Raw genomic sequence first — 17,935 nt, 5'->3', positions numbered from 1 at the left:
TGATTTGTGTTTTCTCCACTGGGCCTCAAATTCCATAACAGCAGGGCCAGGGTTTATTTGTATTAGTAACAAATCCATTAAACATGGACTAAAAGGAGATGGTGGACAAGTTAGTTTAAGGGACAAGTGATCATATGACAAAATATTCAAATATATAATTACAGTGTAAGCCAAAGAGTTAGAATGAATTCTGTTAAGACCAACCAAGGTCATTTATTTGTTTTTAGGTCATTGGATTTATTTCCTGCTTTAGGCTTCAGGTTATTAATATCTTGTGAGCTCCCATAAAAATATTAATGAAAATTCTGCAGGTTGAAAGAAATCTAATAGATTTCCCAGTCAAGTTATTTAGACATATAAATAATTATAGCACAGTATACTAAGATCTGTTACTGACTGTTTCTGGATGTTTGACATTCCTAAAATTAACACATAGCTACTTATTTAACAGGACAATGTAGTAGTCAGGAATAGCATCCACCAAGTAGTTGTGTGTAGGTATCACTATAGGGTGGATTTAATCCATCATGTTTAGAGATAAATGCAAAAACTTGGAAGGAATTTGCAACTCAGAATCCTGGAATGCGATGTTGTGAACTCGATCAATTTTTCCATTAGCAGAGTCTCCATGAGTGAAACCAGTGCCAAGTCTAAAAATCAGTGCCCCTGCTGTCTAATGGAATGCCTTCTCTTGGTCCTCTTGCTTATCTTCCTGCATTATAGTGATAAATAAATTTGCAAGTGTCTTTGTAGTTTTACAGCTCTTGAAAGCAATATTTTCTTTTTTCATTTAAGATGAGTTCACAGGAAAAAAAACACCAAACATGGAAAAAACAAAGTAGAGGCATTTCTTTGACATTAATTATAAAGAAGGAACAGGAGCTTGACTTTTTTTATCTATTTTCCCTCTAATATGTTTTTTTCCCCTCCTCCAAACATGGTTCATGAAAAGATGACCTGAAAGAACTATTTCCCAGTGATGACACCATTCGTTCACACAAGACTCAAGTCCTTAATTAGTGAAATATGCTACTTTAAAACTCAGAGTTAGTGCAACTAAACCACCACTTGTCAGTCATGCACTGTGCATTCTTTCCTGTTTAGAAAAAAGGCTGTACCAAGCCATCTGTTCAGCTGCTTTCATGAAAAGTGATATTCAATTGTTTTCTTCTCCAACAAGAACTTACTGAGCTCTGCTGTGTCTTAGGCATTATATCATAAGTGATATAATGAATTAAGAAATTTGTGTACTGAGTGATTGATGGAGGAAAGACCAGTCCATTGTGAATGTAGCCATCCCTGGGCTTGTTGTCCTGGGTTCTGTAAGAAATCAGGCCAAGCAAGATGTGGGAAGTAGCCATTAATTAGCATTTCTCCAAGGTCTCTGCCTCAGCTCCTACCTCCATATTCCTGCTTTGTTTGAGTTTCTACCCTGATTCACTTCCTTGATGAAAAGCGATATGGAAGCATAAGCCAAATAAACTCTTTACTCAAAAAATGGTTCCTGATAGCCCAGTGTGAAAGATGATAAACAGATAATGTATTACAATGCTATGATTTTATTCTAGGAGTAGGGACATGATGGTGTGGAACCAGATAGCACCTATCCCAGCCCTGCCAACACTAGAATGGGGGATGCTCATCACGGCAGTTCATACCGAAGGACCATAAGTCTCATCTAAGTTGGCTGCTGTAATCCTACATGAACCTGACCCTGACAGCTCTTTCTCTAGTTAGTTAGAATGATGTTGACTCAGTCTTTAATTCTGTTGGCAATACATACACATAGTTGGATCGGGTGAGATTTTCCTCCCATGTTGGGAATTAAACCTAGTCCTTTCTGCATAACAGGCAAGCATTGGGCCACTGAGCTCCAGCCTTGTTTAATCTGTTAACAAAACTAGAAAGATTATGTTATTTTGTGTTTTAATAAATATTCATTTTATCACATTTTATAAGAAACTCAAATTACACACATGGCTGTATCTTTATTTTACTATGATTATGAACAAAAATATAAATGATCGACAATGCTTTCATATGACAACAATGTAAATGATAAGGGATTCAGTGATCTGTACTATAGTTTTTCTTTGTGGTGAGAGCACAGAGGCATGTACATTCAGGGCTATACTTTTAGATATGAACTCATGGAGAATGAGATTTCTTCAGTCAAGTGGGTTACTGTAATAAAATTCACCATTCTGAATCATTACTGTAATCTCACTAATTATGGATATATTAGTTACAAATATGAAGTTGCTGTATTGTAGGTAAAATATTTTAATATTTCAATAAAAATGATTTGAACTAAGACTATAACATTATTGTAACTGTTTTTTACTCAAATGCTCACAAATATATCATTTAACAGTTGAATGCTAAGAATAGAGTTGAATGAATGATTTTTTTTCTTATGTATACTTTGCTAAACTTCTAATATGTTGATGGATTTTACTCATATGCCAGCATTTTACAACAACCAAAAATAATGAAGAGAGCTGAGCAACTCATTTAGTAAACGTACTATGTTCATCCTGTGGGAGGGGACAGGGGTGGAGACATAGTCTTGGCTGTCATCAGGAGCAGTCAGAAGAGTTTCCTTCATCTTTTAGGCATCTTGACTCAGGTAAATTTCTGGATGAGCTACTGTGAAGCACAGCTGAGTTTTGTTTAAAGACATTCTTTTCAAAGAAATTTAAAAGCTGCTTTTTTGTGCTAGAGGGAAAAAGTCAATCTTTCCTTGATCTTCTCTTCCTCCACCATGAAAAAGCACAACGCTTGTTCTGTTTACCTGTCCATCTTCTGCCACATAAGGATGGTTTTCAATGTACCATTTTGGATGCAATACTGAGCCCTCACAGACACTGAACTTTCTTTTTTCTTGACTCAGATGTACCAGCCTTTTTGAAACATGCAAAGAAAATCTTTATTCTTTATTAATTTATTCGGTGTCTGGTGTTTTGTTATGGCAACACAATGGGTCTAAAGCACTGGAGGAGGTAACATAGCTACTTCTTCTTTATGTGGTTGTAGTGACAGACCTGCCTCTAACCATGGAGTGTTGCTTACTTCCTTTAGTCTCCAAAGATTGGATTCACATCAGGATTTTTTTTAATTCTAGCACAGCTCAGGCAACAAGAAATAGGTCACGGGTGTCCTGTCAGGTCTTCTGAGGAGGCTTTGATGAATTTAAACCTGAGAATTTCAATAATTACTTCAAATTGCTTAGATGGTCTTAAAACTGTGATTCTAAGTTCTATCAAGGGAGGAGGTAAGCATGCATGCTCCTTAAATAAATTAAAAAAAAAAGCTTGAAATGTGATGTCATCAAAATTTACAGTTGTAGAATTAGGAAGTTGGCAGTGAAGCACTCTGAATTCAAAGGACTCTGGCCAAAGGCAGAACAGACATGTCTCCAGTAAGAGCTAACAGTGCATAGTTCTGTTTCTGGCCAAAGCCTTTACATCCACCAGAAGAAACAGAAAACCCAAGTTTAGGAGGCTGCTCTTATCTGACTCGGAGACAAATAGGAGCTTAGCTAAAATAGGGATAACTAGCAGCCACATAGCTGTATCTAAAGCCTTGAGAGCAGGATGCAAGAGCAAACTTAATACTCCAGTTTCTAGAAGAACAAATGATACTATTGTGTATGGAAATAATCTTATTTGCATGAATATACAAGTCTGTGGTAAATCATTTGTTTAGACCTCAACGGAGACTGACTGAGTAAATGGACAAAAGTAAAACAGGACATTGAATGATTGCTGTGAACATTTTACTTCCAGTGATTTTAGTCCATCATTGCACAAAAGTTCCAGAACCTTCTCAGAGGAGACATGGCTCACTGAAGGTGTTATTCTGGGGCTAGAAGCCAGGTGATGTAACTGGTGTTATTTCACTGATCACCAACAGTGTAATTACCACCATCTCCCAGAGCTGCAAAGGACATTTCTTATGCTTTTTTGAGACAAGCTTTTTGTTATTGTTTAGAGACAGGGACTCTGTTGCCTTGGGTATCTCAGACTCACTATGTAGACCAGGCTATACTCAAACTCAAAGAAACCTGATGGTCTTTGCTCCTGAGTGTTGTGATTAAAGAAACATACCATCATGCCTGGCTTGTCACCACTATTCCAAGAGTTCTTTCAAAAAGGGATTTATTTACTCATTTATTTAAAAAAAAAAAACCTTGATTGATTCTTTGTGAGTTTTATATCATATGCCCCAGTGCCACTTGTCTCCCCTTCTTTCGCATTTCCCCAGAAAAAATAAAAAATTAAAAAACATAAAACAAAAGCATGGAAAATATCTCACAGTGGAAGCTGCAGTGTGTCACAGTATGTCTCACAATATACTTCTCTGTCCACACTTCTTTACTTGCAAATGTTTATTGTAATGAGTCATTCATTGGTCTGGTTTGAGGCCTCTGGCTTCCACTACACTATCAACCCCAGATCCTCACTGGTATTCTCCATTGTCATTCTGTGCTGTCCTCTATCATAGAGATCCTGCAGTCCTAGATCTGCAGGACTGGCCTCTTCACACACTCCAGCAGTTTGTAGATAAGGTAGGTTTTGAGATGGGCCAACTCAAAGGTCTGGATCTGGGGGCCTTAGCCTACCAGTTCTCCCATACATGCACCACCAGGGCAAGCTCTCTAGCAATGCCCAGCCCAGTTCATCTAATTCTGCAGCTGGCAGGGGTAGGGTCAGGTTTCCAGCACTAACATCTTGGGGCTGGCTCGCCCATGCCCTGCCACTAGTGCCAGTTCTACTGTGCTAGATGCAGGGTCTACTCTCCCAGTGCTGTCACTAGTGAGAGATAGGGCTAACTCTGCACAATCTTTGGGCATCTATATGGTCCCAGGTGGCTTCATAGACTAGAGACATCTCCGTGGTCTTTGGTGGTAATAGGAACCACAGACATAGTATCATATCCCTGTTGCTGCATGGCCATGGACTCACACATAGGTCCTCAGTGGCATCATGGATTAAGATTTCACCATGGCCTCAGGTGCTGAGGTAGGGTACTCATAATAGGCTATTCTCCACCCTTGCATCTCCAGTTCCATCTCCCTTCACAATGCTGAAATTGTTCTGCTTTTCTTTCTCTTCCATCTATCTATCACATCCTGCTATGGTGGTCCATACAGCTGAAAGGCCTCTAAGGGCCTTCCTCCACCATCACTGTGCTACACTGCATGGCAGCAGGCAGATCTCTCTGTGTTCTTTGCTTGCCCATGCTGTGTGCTTTGGCTGAAGGTGGACCTCTGTGTGTCTATACCCTACCTGTGCCCGGTGGCAGTGGGCTGGCCTCTGGGTATCCTCTGCTCACCTAAGCCACCATGTGGTGTGGAGACAGTTGGATCTCTGGATGTCTTCCTCTTCCCCTTACTGCTTTGCATGGATGTAGGTCCTCTGTCTGCCTATGCATGTGGCAGTGAGCTAGTCTCTGGGTATCCTCTGCTCACCCTGTTTATTTATTTTTATGTACATGTGTGCCTGAATGTATGTGTATCAAATGTGTTCAGGGCTTGTGGAGGCCAGAAGAAGACATCAAATCCCCTGCAGTTAGAGTTAGGGATAGTCATCATCTGCCTGATGTAGGTGTTGGGAATTAAACCAGTCTTCTTTAAGAGCTAAAATTCTTCTTAACCACTGAATTACCATTCCAGCCCCTGGCTTCATTCTTTTATATACACCTTTTATATAATGGTTTTTAACCATGGCATCTTCATGCTTTTCCTATGTAGGCATCTCAGGAGAGAATGCCTTCTTCCTAATGATCAAGTATTAATAAATCTGTATTAGTCAGGGTTCTCTAGAGTCATAGAACCTGTAGAACGGGTATGGGGCTTATTGGAACAACTTATATGCTACAGTCCAGCTAATCCAACAATGGCTAGCTATAAATAGAAAGTGCAAGAATTTAGTAGTTGCTCAGTCCTGAAAGGCTGGATGTTTTAGTTTAGCTGGATGTTTTTGTATGGAAAGAGATACAACCATGTGGTTGTTAAGATTTCAATTGGATGTATAGCTTGTATAAGACCCATATCAATTTCAGAGTTTTAGAAGGATGTGCCTTTTAGAATTCAGGAAATACAGTAATGTAGTGAAAGGAAGAGAGTGTGTAGGCCTTAGTAAGTAGAAAGTCACTCACCATCCCAGTGGTGCCAGGTGATCCTCTATTTGGGGGGCACTTATACTGTAGTTCTCCTTTCTGCCATGCCAATTGTTCTCATTTGTAAATAGCCTTCAGAAACGAAAAGTGAAATTACCTTTCCTTTTCATCTCTCTTCATCAGCTTCAGTCAGTTTCATCAGAGAATCATCTGTACCCTGTGGCCCCTTTCAGGAGCTGTTATTTTCATTGGGAGAAAAATGATGAATTTTTAGGATTCTGTGCAGCCTAAAGGACTGGCTGGGAAGGCAGGAGAGAATACTGTCTCTACACGCCTTACATGAGCTCATCTCCCTCTTGCCCCAGCCTCAGAACAAAATGTTAAAGTACAGTTTTCCTGCACATTTTAACCTAGTTAGTACCAGGCTTATTGGCAGCCTAATGCCCTTCCCTGTAGAGCCAGAGATGCTCTCTTTAAATGTTTTCATCCCTTGTTTGAATTGAATGCTCATATTAGCTTTGCAAAATTTCAGCTCAGAATAGGGGCAAGAAAATAACCAATGCAATGTTGGCTATTCATATAATAGAGTGGTGTGCGTTTGTGTGTATGTGTGTGTTTGTGTGTGTGTGTGTGTGTACATACTTAATTGGTAGAAATAATTTCCTTAATGTATGTAACATTTGAAAGATTCCCAAAGTCCTATTTCTTTTTAAGCTAACAAGCAGTTTAGTAAGGGAGGTACCATCTGCATGTGAACTTACGTGAGGAAACACCTTCAACGTGGCATCTCCCAACAGACACCAAGGAAACATTCTTTCCTATTTTCACAGAAACATGGCACAACCAAATGTAAGAGAAGGGGAATCTAAACAAAAGCACTTTGGAATGTTTTCAAAATCTCTCTTTGACTCCAAGGTTCTTGTTGGCTTTACCTTTGAATAGTGATGACTATTCAGTCATGGCATCACAAGCTTGTGGGACGCAAGAGGACCACATGTCCAAAATAATACTGATGAGACACAATAAGCAGGGGCCTCCGTTCTGGTTCCCCGTACTGCCCTGTCATGTCCCTCCATGTCATGGGTCCTGCATTTTCTCTTTGCTCGTTGTGGCAGTTGGAATATGAAGTGTCCTCCATAGTCTAAATTATTAAACACTAATAAGTTATTATTAAATTATTACTTATTAAAATAATTACTAAAATAAATTATTAAGTATGGTTGCAGAAAATAATCACTAGTGATGGGCTTTGAGTGCTGATAGCCTCAGCCAAGTTCCAGTTTGCCCTCTCTGCTTCATGTTCAGCATTGATGATGGGATCTCTCAGCCTCCTGCTCCAGTTGCCTGCTACCATGTTTCTCCTGTCATTCTGGACTCTTGTTCTAGAACTATAATCCAAAAAAATTCCTCTTCCATAAATTGCGTCATGGTGTTTTATCAGAGCAACAGAGAATAATTAGTCCACCTATATACATCTTTAGGAGGTGCTGTCTGATGGCCTCTCATTCATTACAAATGCCTTCCTCTCTCCTTTTCAAGTAATGACAAGTTACTCCATCTCAGGTTACCTGTGTTTCTTGAGGTAGTCCAGAAGAACAATAAATCATTGACATTGGGGAAGCTTAAGAGCCCATAGTCTGGCCTTCTAAAGGAAGGGAAAACCAAAATTAAGGAGGTTGCCCTAATTAGCTTCACCCGCTGACTTGATGCAGCCAAAGTCACTTGAGAAGGGAATCTCCATTGAAGGGATTGCCTTGCGGGGACTGTTAGCTGGCGCCCGAGGCCCCAGCCTACAGTGGGCAGCTCCACTTCCTGGGAAGGCAGCCTCTCCTTGTGTAAGAAAGCTAGCTAGCACCCTGCAGAGAAGCCAGCAAGAAGCATTCCTCTGCAGTTTTCAGCCTTTGAATTTCTGATTGAGTTCCCTCCCTGACTTTTCTTCAGTAATGGACTGTAACCTATAAAAACAAGCTAAGTAAATCCTATCCTTCCTTAAGTTCATGTCTGTCAGAGTATTTTCTCACAGCAACAGTAAGGAAATTAGAACCGAAGCCTAGGATGGATCCTTGATTGATAAATCACTGCGTAAGTCTGAACAAGTGAATGAGCCCCTTCCATTCATCTTCATAATGTAGGCACTAAAAAAAAAATGCCATCAAAGTATAAAAATGTAAGGAGATAGTCTCTTCATGGTGCATGTTTATGGACCCAGTAAACATGTAGTTGCACTAACATTGGAATCATACAATTTACCTGGTCTTCTACCCTGACACCAGCTAGCCATGTTCACATACAAAAGTATGCTGAATATCATGACATGTCTCAAGATACTAACAATGATGAGAAAACATAAAGTTGTAGCACAATGCAGGCTCACTGGGTTAAAATAAAGATACATATGGTTCCATCCACAGTCTATCCCTGATTTCCAAAACAAAGACCTCAAAGTTACCTTTGAACTCCCACTCTTACTCCAGCTTCTAATCATTAGTGAATCCCATTGGCTATCATCCAAAATATACCACCCATCTCTTACTGTCGTTATCTCTTCTATTGTTAATGCAAACCAGCCTATCAGCATTTTGTTTTTCCTTGGAAGCAAAACCTCAGACCTACACTGCTGTACAATTACTGTTAGGGTGATTTTTTTAATAGTTAACCAATTAGATTTATGTATTAATAATATCACATTTTATATGATGCCAATACAAAAATTTCAGAACCAATTGATAATGATAAAACTTTAATTAACCCAGTTATTCTCACCTTTTGATAACACCACATCCACCTCCATTCTGGTTCTTCTCTCCCTCCTGGGACCTCTCTCTCAAGTCTCCTCAACTCCTAGTTCCACCTCCCCTTTCCTGTCAATCCAGGCCTGCGACTGCCCTAATGTGATTGGACAGGGGAAAACCTGCAACATTTCACCCTTCTGTTTAAAAAAAAAAAGACTTTCTCTCGAAATATAAATTGAGCACAACAATTATTATTTTGTAAATTATATGATATAAGATAGACCTAACACCCAGTCCAACATTTTTGCCAATAAAATTGAACACTGTCCTCTATCCTAACTTAAAAGACTTAAAAGTCCTACAGCTGTCTTAAAAGTACTGCATCATGCAGGGCGGTTCTTTTATTGAACAGAGAATGTATTTGTCATTGACCCACCTTTGTTTGTTAACTGTGTATTAGCCAGACTGATAATAGTGTCTGAATATAGTAGAACTCAACAAAAACACTGTAAATGAACTGCAAGCAAGGATCCCATGGGATGGACATTTACAAATAGGAAGGTTGAGAATGTTTGCTTCAATTGTTATACCTTGCACAGTGGGACAGGAATCTTCTGGATCCAGTACATTTCATAGGTTTTCACTGGAGGCAGCATTAATTACATATAATAAATCAAGCCATCAATTCAATGCTCTGGTGTAACTTTGCCATCCCCTAATATGTCTACTGAAACTTGTAACTTTTTTCTTTTGTAATTCTGTTTTGCATCTCTTAAATATCAGTGTGCAATGGTTGACTTTACATACAAGAGTGAACAATCAATCACGTTGTTTCTCTTTAGTGGTGTGGTAAAGATAAGTACATCATTTCTTGTCCTCTGCTTACTAGTATTCTGAGGATGGATCCAAATGGGTTCTGCCCTTGTGCAATTTTAAATGAAGAGGTTTGTTGTATTAAAGCACTAACTGTAGGTGACACCTTATTATATTAGCATTTTTATTCCAGCATCAGTGTTCTCACTGCAGCAGCAATTTGCATTTGCACCTACTTTACATTGACATTGCTGGCTCCGTATTCATCACCGCTGAGTGTATATTTAGAAACTACACAGGCATTAAAAGCAGGATGTTCATACTGGATTGCAATGAGGTAAACTAGTGCAAAATCTTAGAAACTAGAATCCTTGTACCCTGGCTTTTGATTATTATTTTCTTTCTTATCCAAATGACCTGAATAAATGTCCATTAAGACACATGGATCACAATCAATGTGACATTAACTCAGATACTATAGAATAGGATCGAATTAAACAACTGATGTGGTAAACTATTAGAAAATATGCATGAAGTCATGCAGACACAATGAGCTTACTTTCAGCCTTTCCCAGAGTTACTAGGTGGTTAAAATTATAGCATGATTTTTTAAATCTTTCTTGTATGGAAGAAGAGCTAATATCATGAAGAACTATCAATTTTGAAATGTTTTGTAAATGGGAAACTCAGCTAAGGTTCACTGGGTCAGATGCCAATTAATAAGGTGATCATCACTGTCCTTGAAGTACAGAGCACAGGTAGATGGAGGAAACTCACTTTGCTTGCAGGCAGTGTTTGTGGAGAGACATAAATTTGAGTGTGGAAATTAGGCTCATTCTTTACTAGCCACAACTACAGGCACACACACACACACACACACACACACACACACACGCACACAGACACAGACACACATGGTGGTGTGGGTATAGACAAAGATAGAGAAATAGAGTCAGAGAAACACATAAGAAGAGATAGACAGAAGGGGAAGAGAAAGAGGAGAAAGAAGAGGAGCAGAAACAGTGGTGGTGGTAGTGCTGCTGCTACCAGAAAAATCTAGGTTCTCTTTCTCTCTCTCTGTGTGTGTGTGTGTGTGTGTGTGTGTGTATGTGTGTGTATGTGTGTGCATGTGTGTGTGTGCACGTGCATTTTGTTTTTAATTTTTAAAAACCTTTTTATTGGTTCTTTGTGAATTTCACATCATGTACCTCAATCCCTCTCACTTCTCCCTCCTCTCACCTCCTCTTATTCTATACTCTGCAACCTCACCCACAACAGAGTCTTGTTATGGAAGCTGTATTGTGCCACAGTGTATCCCACAGTATACCCTTTTGTCCACACTTCCTTGCTTGCAAAGGTTCTTTCTAATAACCCATTGATCTAGTACAAGACTGGCTTCTGGTACTCTACCAATGTTAGTACCTCACTGGGACTCCTCTCAGATATCCTGTTCTTGCTCAGTGTCATGAAGATGCTGTAGTTTTGGATCTCAAGATCCCAAGTGCTCTCAAGAACTCCAGCAGTAAATCAATCGATCGGGTAGATGTTGGGGCAGACCAACTCAAAGCCCTGGATCTGGGCCTGAGAAGTATCTGAACTGGTCAGCCTACTGGCTTTTCTGCTCTCACCTCCTCCAGGCTAGCTCACCGGCAGCCCCTGCAACCAGGGTCAGCTCTGCCCTGCTGCCCAGGTGAGGTACAGGGTCCACTCACTCTCCTAAGTGCTGCACTCAATGAGGGGAAGGTAGAGCTCTCCTGTTCTCATGACCCCAAGGCCAGCTCTACTGCCTGCCACAGATGGCAAAGGGTGTGGATGTGGAGGGCATCTCTTCCTCACCTACTCTGTCACATCTCAGACAAGTTGCTAGGCCAGCTCTTCCATGCTCATACCCTCGGGGCTGGCTTCCCTGTGCCCACACCATCAGGCTCAGTTTTACTATGCTGCCCAGTTTAGGTACAGGGCCTGCTCTCTCTCTCTCTCTTTTATTACATATTTTCTTTATTTACATGTCATATGATTTCTCCTTTCCCAGTTTCCCCTCCAAAAAAAAAACAACCCCAAAAAACAACAAGAACAAACCCCTGTTCCCTCCCCCTCCCCCTGCTCACCACCCCACCCTTTCCTGCTTACTGGCCCTGGCATTCCCCTACACTGGGGCACAGAACCTTCACTGATGGCTCTGGCAGCATGTGTATAGTAGAGGATGGCCAAGTCAGTCATCAACGGGAGGAGAGGTCCTTGGCCCTGTGAAGGGCCTGCTCTCTTGAGTGTTGCAGCTGGTGTGGGGCAGGCCCAGTTTCCCTGCTCTCAAGATCATTATTGAGGAACAAAAGGAGGATCAAATGTCACTGCACAACAGAAAAGCTGCAGGACTGGCTCTCCCATGCTCATGTCCACAGGGCAGGCTCACCTGAAACCTCCATATCCAGGGTCAGATGTAGTATTCTTCCGGGATGAGGTGCAAGGCCCTATCCCCCATGAGTTGCAGCTAGTGAAAGGCAGGACCAGCTCTCCCACTCTGTTGACCTCAGCCAGCTCTCTTGCCTGCTTTAGGTGATAAGGGTTAAGAGGGGCATCTCTCCTTTACCCATATCACCACAGAGCAGACAAGTGGCAAGGCCAGCTCTCCCATGATCATGCCCTCTGGCTAGTTCACTTGCAGCCCCACCATCAGGGTCATCTCTACTATGCTGCCTAGGAAAAGGTTCAGAGCCTGATCTCCCAAGAGCTGCAGCAGGGGAGGAACTGGGACAGCTCTCTTGCTCTCATGACCCCCAAACTAGGTCTCTTACCTGTTATATATTGTGAGGGGCAAGTGGCAGGAGGCTATTTCTTCTTCATCCATGCTACTGCAAAGGAGATGAGTGTCAGGGCCAGCTCTCCCAAGCTTATAACCTTGTGAGCTGCTCAACTAAAACTGTCTCAATCAATGTGTGGGCCTGCTTCCCAGAGTACTGCAGCTGATTAGTGGTAGGGTCAGCTCTCCTGCTCTCATGTCCCCAGGGCCAGCTCTCTTACAATGCCCAGGCAAGGGGTGGGGCCACTTCTGCACAGTCTTTAGACATCCACATGTTCCTCGGTGGCAATCCAGACCAGCAATATCTGTCTGGCCTTTGGTGGTAATGGCCCTGCTTCTTCTGTATTGCCTTGTACTTAGATATGGACCCTGGTAGCAGCATAGGCCAGTACCCCACCATGGTCCCTGGTAGCATCACTGGCTGCTCACATCAGGCTGTTCCCTACTACCCTTGAGTTTCCAGTTTTGCCTCTCTTCATTGTGCCTATACCCTTTTGTTTCTCTTTCTCTTCCATTTCTCCACCACTTACTTGCTCTTCATAGTGGCACCCAGGTGTTATCTTAGGAATGCTATGCCCCACTTGTACATTGTGGCACTTGGGCATGATCTGGTCTGCTCCTCACCATGACTGGTAGTCATCTCATGGTCTAAGTGGTCCCTCCTCTCCTTGGCTACTGGAGTGGCCCCACGTGAGGGTCATCTATCTCCAGCTCATCCACTGTGGTCCCAGGCAGGGTTCTTCCAGTCTCCTGCTTTCTCCTCATCCAGAAAGCCCTTTTGGGCCTGTATGGCACCAGCTGGTGGTCTTTCATGGTAGCTCCCTGACCTGGCTCCTGGTGCCCCATTGTTGGTGTCACAGTTTTGTTTGTTTGTTTGTTTTTAGGGAATGTTAGACAACAAATCATTCAGGTGTTCACGGGTCAGAAAACTGAGTATACATAGCCTCTCTTCTCTCTGCCACCTCCTGACTCATATGTGTCACAGCAGCTATATCTGCAACACCTCTAGGGACAGGGCTTCTCAGGTTTATTAATTAAAAATGTGTTTTGATAATTATGCTAGTTGAAGCCTATGGATGCAGAGACTCACAGCCAAGTATCAGGCAGTGCTTGGGAAATCCTGCAGCAAAGGGCAAGGAAGGATTGTTGGAGCAGGAAGAGTCAACTATACCACAAGAAAACAGCCCACAGAATCAACTAACCAGGGCTCATGGAGGCTCACAGAGACTGAATGGATAATCAAGGAGGCTGTATGAGTCTGACTTAGATCCTCTGCATATACATTATGGTTGTGTAGCTTAGTGGTTTTGTGAGACTACTTACAGTGAGAATGGGGGTTGTCTCTGACTCTTTTGCCTGCATTGGGGACCCCCTTTGGTTGCCTCATCCAGCCTTAATGTGAAGACATATGCCTAGTCTTATTATAACTTGGTATTTCATGGTTGGATGATATCCCTTGGAAATCTGCCCTTTTCTGAAGAGAGAAGAGGCAAAGTGGATCTGGGGGAAAGGGGAGGTGGTATGTGTGCAGGGGTACTGAGAAGACAGATGGGAGGGGAAACTATGGTCAAGTATCATATATAAGAGAAGAATAAATTTTATAAATGTGTTTTGAAACAGACTCAGAAGGAAGCTCAATGATGTTTTTCTTAGAGTTTGAAAGAAAAACAATAGGGTTGGAAAACTGAAAATCCCAGCAGCTACCAGAGGGTGATGGGTAAGAAGAGAGGAAGCCATACCATTTGAGTTAGGGTCTGATAAAATCAGCATGTTCAGCAATGGAGACGAGTGCAGAGGGAGAGAGCTTCAGAGAATGACTGAGAAAGCCTGGAATGCCACGGTAAACATTCAGCCTTCTGGGTTAGAACTCAGAAAATTATGAAACAGGTTAAATGAGTAATTGCGTTATTTCATTAAGGAGATAATTATTCCTCCCATATCCTGGGCATGCCATGAGCGAATTAGCCTTTCAAAGGAGTTCAGTGAGTTGGCCAAGTGGTTGATTGTCTCCAGTACATTTGATGGGTTGTCAGGGGAGGCAGCAGCAATTACAAAATTATAAATGATAAATCAAACAAGTAATGATTTATTCTACACTCTGCTACATTAACTCCCACAGAAGGGGTCGACCATAGTAAACCAGTTTAGAAAGTCTTGACTTCATTTAGAGCCAAATGTAATCTATCCTTCGGCCAGAAGAGAACAACATTTCCTTAAAGAGGCCTCTACAAAGCCCCAGGAAGGCCATCTTTTCATACGGTGTTTTAAACCTTAAGGAAAGGAGAACATAAACCTTCTCTTTCTAATCTTACCAAGGAAATACGAGGTGGGATCCAATGTGAATCATGAGCAATACTCTGTCCTCAGTGACCTACAAGTCTGATGCCCAACTGCCCTCTCCTAGAAACCAAACAGAAAAACCTACATCTCAGATGCTGACTTTAAACTGATGATTATAAAAATATGAAGCCAGTCACATAAACCTAAAGCAAACTCCAAACCCCTTTCCCATTCTCATGCTAATGCTAGAAGCAGAGATGCCCTTAAGATTCATTTCCCTTCTTAATGTCACCTTAGGCCAAAGTCTTTCATTTTTTAAATGTGTATTGGGTTATGCTACATCTTCCCTACCCACTTGTGCATCCCAGACAAAAAAGGAAAAGAAAATGACAGAAGAAACTCAGCATGCTCTCTGCACTCAAGTATCCAACTTAGAGAAGAAACATTGGCCAATCTCTTGTACTGGGCCAGGCACTGTTGTCTTGAACCCTCTGAAACCCAACTATCCAGCTTTAGACATACCCACAAGTCCAGTGGGTATTTTTAAAAGTGTCTTCCTACCACAAGATCTTGTAGTTTAAAGAGAGATCTCCAAGCAGCTGGGCTACTCTTGTAGTGAGAGTTTTACCAGCTGTAATGCAGATAAGAGGATCTGTAGTGTCAATGGCCAGCTTCCACAGGTCAGGACAAGCTGAGTAAGGGTCCTAGGGTCAGTGATTGCTCACTCAGCAGACTTTTCTCTGAGGGACTAAAGCTTGATTTACTGAGGACATCACTTCCTGTGATCAGTGAGAAAGATATCTATGGCTATCCCAAGAACCCACATACATTTGTAACTAAGCAACTTGTTATAGATTAACAAAATGTAAGCAAGCAAGATAGTTTTCACAGTCAGTTTCTCTTACTGCCAGGCTGTAATTTGTGGTTACAAAAAAAAAAAATCAATTATTTAACATTTATCTTAAAAAGTAATCTTATAAAAATCTTAAAAGAATCACAAATCTAAAATTATATAAAAACAATCAGTCTTTCTACTTTCAATCCTTAGGGTACACATTTACTAATCATCAGTATTTTATTAAATCATATTAGGAAGCTGAGGACAAAAATGGGTACAAGAAATCAAGCATCACCTTGATCGCCAGCCCAGCATCAAGTCAGCCAGCGCCGCCATTGTTCTTATTCCCTGACCTTAAAGAATCCCCGGCTCAACTATTAAGAGTGTGCCTTTTTAAACTTCAAATTGCTTTCTAGGATTTTCTACATCAGAGCCATTGACAAAAACATCTTAATATAACTTTATTAACAACCTATATCTTCAAATTCTTTCTAAGGGTGGTGGTCATTGCTGACAATCTACATTTAAGCTCTATTAAGGTCTTTCCAAGGGTGGTGATTGAATCATTGATCTGTTCAGCAGCAATGCTTGAAAAAAATCAAGTACTGTTATTGTGAGTGCCAACAATAGTGCCCAGTGGGAGGCTGGAAGCCCTGTTAGAATCTTCGCACACATAACACATAGATTAAGAAAGACATGATGACCTTGAGAACAACAAGCAGAGCGATGCTCTGTAATAGGATGAAGACATCAGGATATGTATTCCTTATGCACACCTATTGCAGCCCAATTCTGAATTCTAAAGCCTTTGTTGTTCCTCTTGCAAGGGCCTGACATTGTACCACAAGTCTTTAGCAAACAGACAGAGAACGAGGTCATATTTTTAATGATCACAGCTTTTGGAGTGTAGGGCAGAACTTTGGACACAACAACAACAGAAAAGAAAACCATAAATAATTTTCTCTGAAGAATGTAGAGTTCAAAGCTCCAATGAAATGTATATACCTAATTTGACCAAAAATTAAAAGAACATACACTATAATCAAGTCATTTTGTTGCAGGGATGAAACTTCATTTCAACATTCAGTATCAATGAGTAAAATAAGGAAGTCAAACTTATTTTATTATACACACACACACACACACACACACACACACATTCTTTTAACAAAATTTAATATCTCTTCTAGACAAGAGTCTTCCTTCCCTAAGGACTCACATCTTTGTATACTTAGTTCTCAAATGGTAGCCCTAGTTGGGAAGTTTGTGATGTCTTTAAGAGGTACAGCCTCATTTGAGGAAGTAGATCACTGGGTGACTCACTTGATGTTTATAGCCTGGCACCACTTCCTGGTTCATGCTCTGAATCCTGAGCATGCTTGCAACACAAGCAGCTAAACCTCTTCCTGCTCTACCATCATGTCTGAGAATTTCCATGATGCTGAATTTTAAAATAATGAATTAATTTGCTTTGCAGAGGAAGTCTCAAGAGAGGAGAACATTCAAGATAGTGCAGGAAAGAGCTTTAGTCATTAAAGAGGTCAAAACCATTGAGGAAAAACCTAAGGCAATAGGAAACTTATCCAGAGAGCAAACTGCACCAATCAGAGGGTTCATGCTGTGGAGATCCAAATTAATTTAAAAGAGGAAAGCCTAAACTGAGTGGAATGGGAGCTGGGAGGACACCAGAGGGTGATGGGGGAGTAAATATGATCAAAGTGCCATGATACAATCTATAAAAATTTCACCAACTCATTATGTTATGTACTTGGTAAATTTTTAATAAAACATTATCAAACACACTAAATATTAATCTCACATTAAAAAATTGATATGAAGTCCAAACTCACACTCAGAATCTATGGTTGAAGCTAATACCTTTCAAGAAAAAAAAATGAAACCACATGTTTGGGATTTAATCTAATATATCTGGTATCCTCACAGGAAAAGGAGATTCTGCTATAGATTCACACAGAGAAAAGGCCATAGGATGACAGAAGTTAGAGCCATATCCATGTGGAAGAGAGAAGCTTGAAGAAAGCCAATGGTGATCTCAGACTTAAGGGTGCCATAGCTGCTAAAAAGGATATAAGTGTGATAGTAATTTCCTGTTGCTCAGATCAACCCTTGGTCCATGATACTTGATTGTGGAAGATCAACACCAGGACATGAAGTGGGGGCCAGTAATGAGCATTTGGGCTTCCTCACTAAATTTTGTGGGTTTTGTGTTTGGATCCCTGCTTGTATCTGAAGACTGAGGACCCAATGTGTTTACATTTTTAGTCATTTTCCCCTGGCAGAATAAAAGCCAACATATAGGAGGAGGAGGAGGAGAAAAAGAGAAGAAGAAGA

At 41.0% G+C, this 17,935-nt stretch overlaps 1 long non-coding RNA gene and 1 other non-coding gene across 2 annotated transcripts; both read right to left on the bottom strand.

Moving 5' to 3' along the window:
* Positions 1-2,956: 2,956 nt before the first annotated feature.
* On the bottom strand, positions 2,957-13,248 carry LOC116094025. The gene is made up of 4 exons (XR_004119938.1): positions 13,090-13,248; positions 12,461-12,517; positions 6,163-6,255; positions 2,957-3,198 (listed from the first exon to the last, which is right to left on the bottom strand). It is a non-coding gene; the product is annotated as an uncharacterized LOC116094025 (long non-coding RNA).
* Positions 13,249-13,351: 103 nt separating this feature from the next.
* LOC116094579 lies at positions 13,352-13,481 on the bottom strand. The gene has a single exon (XR_004120214.1). It is a non-coding gene; the product is annotated as a small nucleolar RNA SNORA17 (small nucleolar RNA).
* Between the last annotated feature and the right edge of the window lie 4,454 nt (positions 13,482-17,935).

Source organism: Mastomys coucha, unplaced genomic scaffold (genome assembly GCF_008632895.1).
Source record: "Mastomys coucha isolate ucsf_1 unplaced genomic scaffold, UCSF_Mcou_1 pScaffold16, whole genome shotgun sequence".
Lineage (NCBI taxonomy): Eukaryota > Metazoa > Chordata > Mammalia > Rodentia > Muridae > Mastomys > Mastomys coucha.
This window is presented reverse-complemented; position numbering and strand designations above follow the sequence as displayed.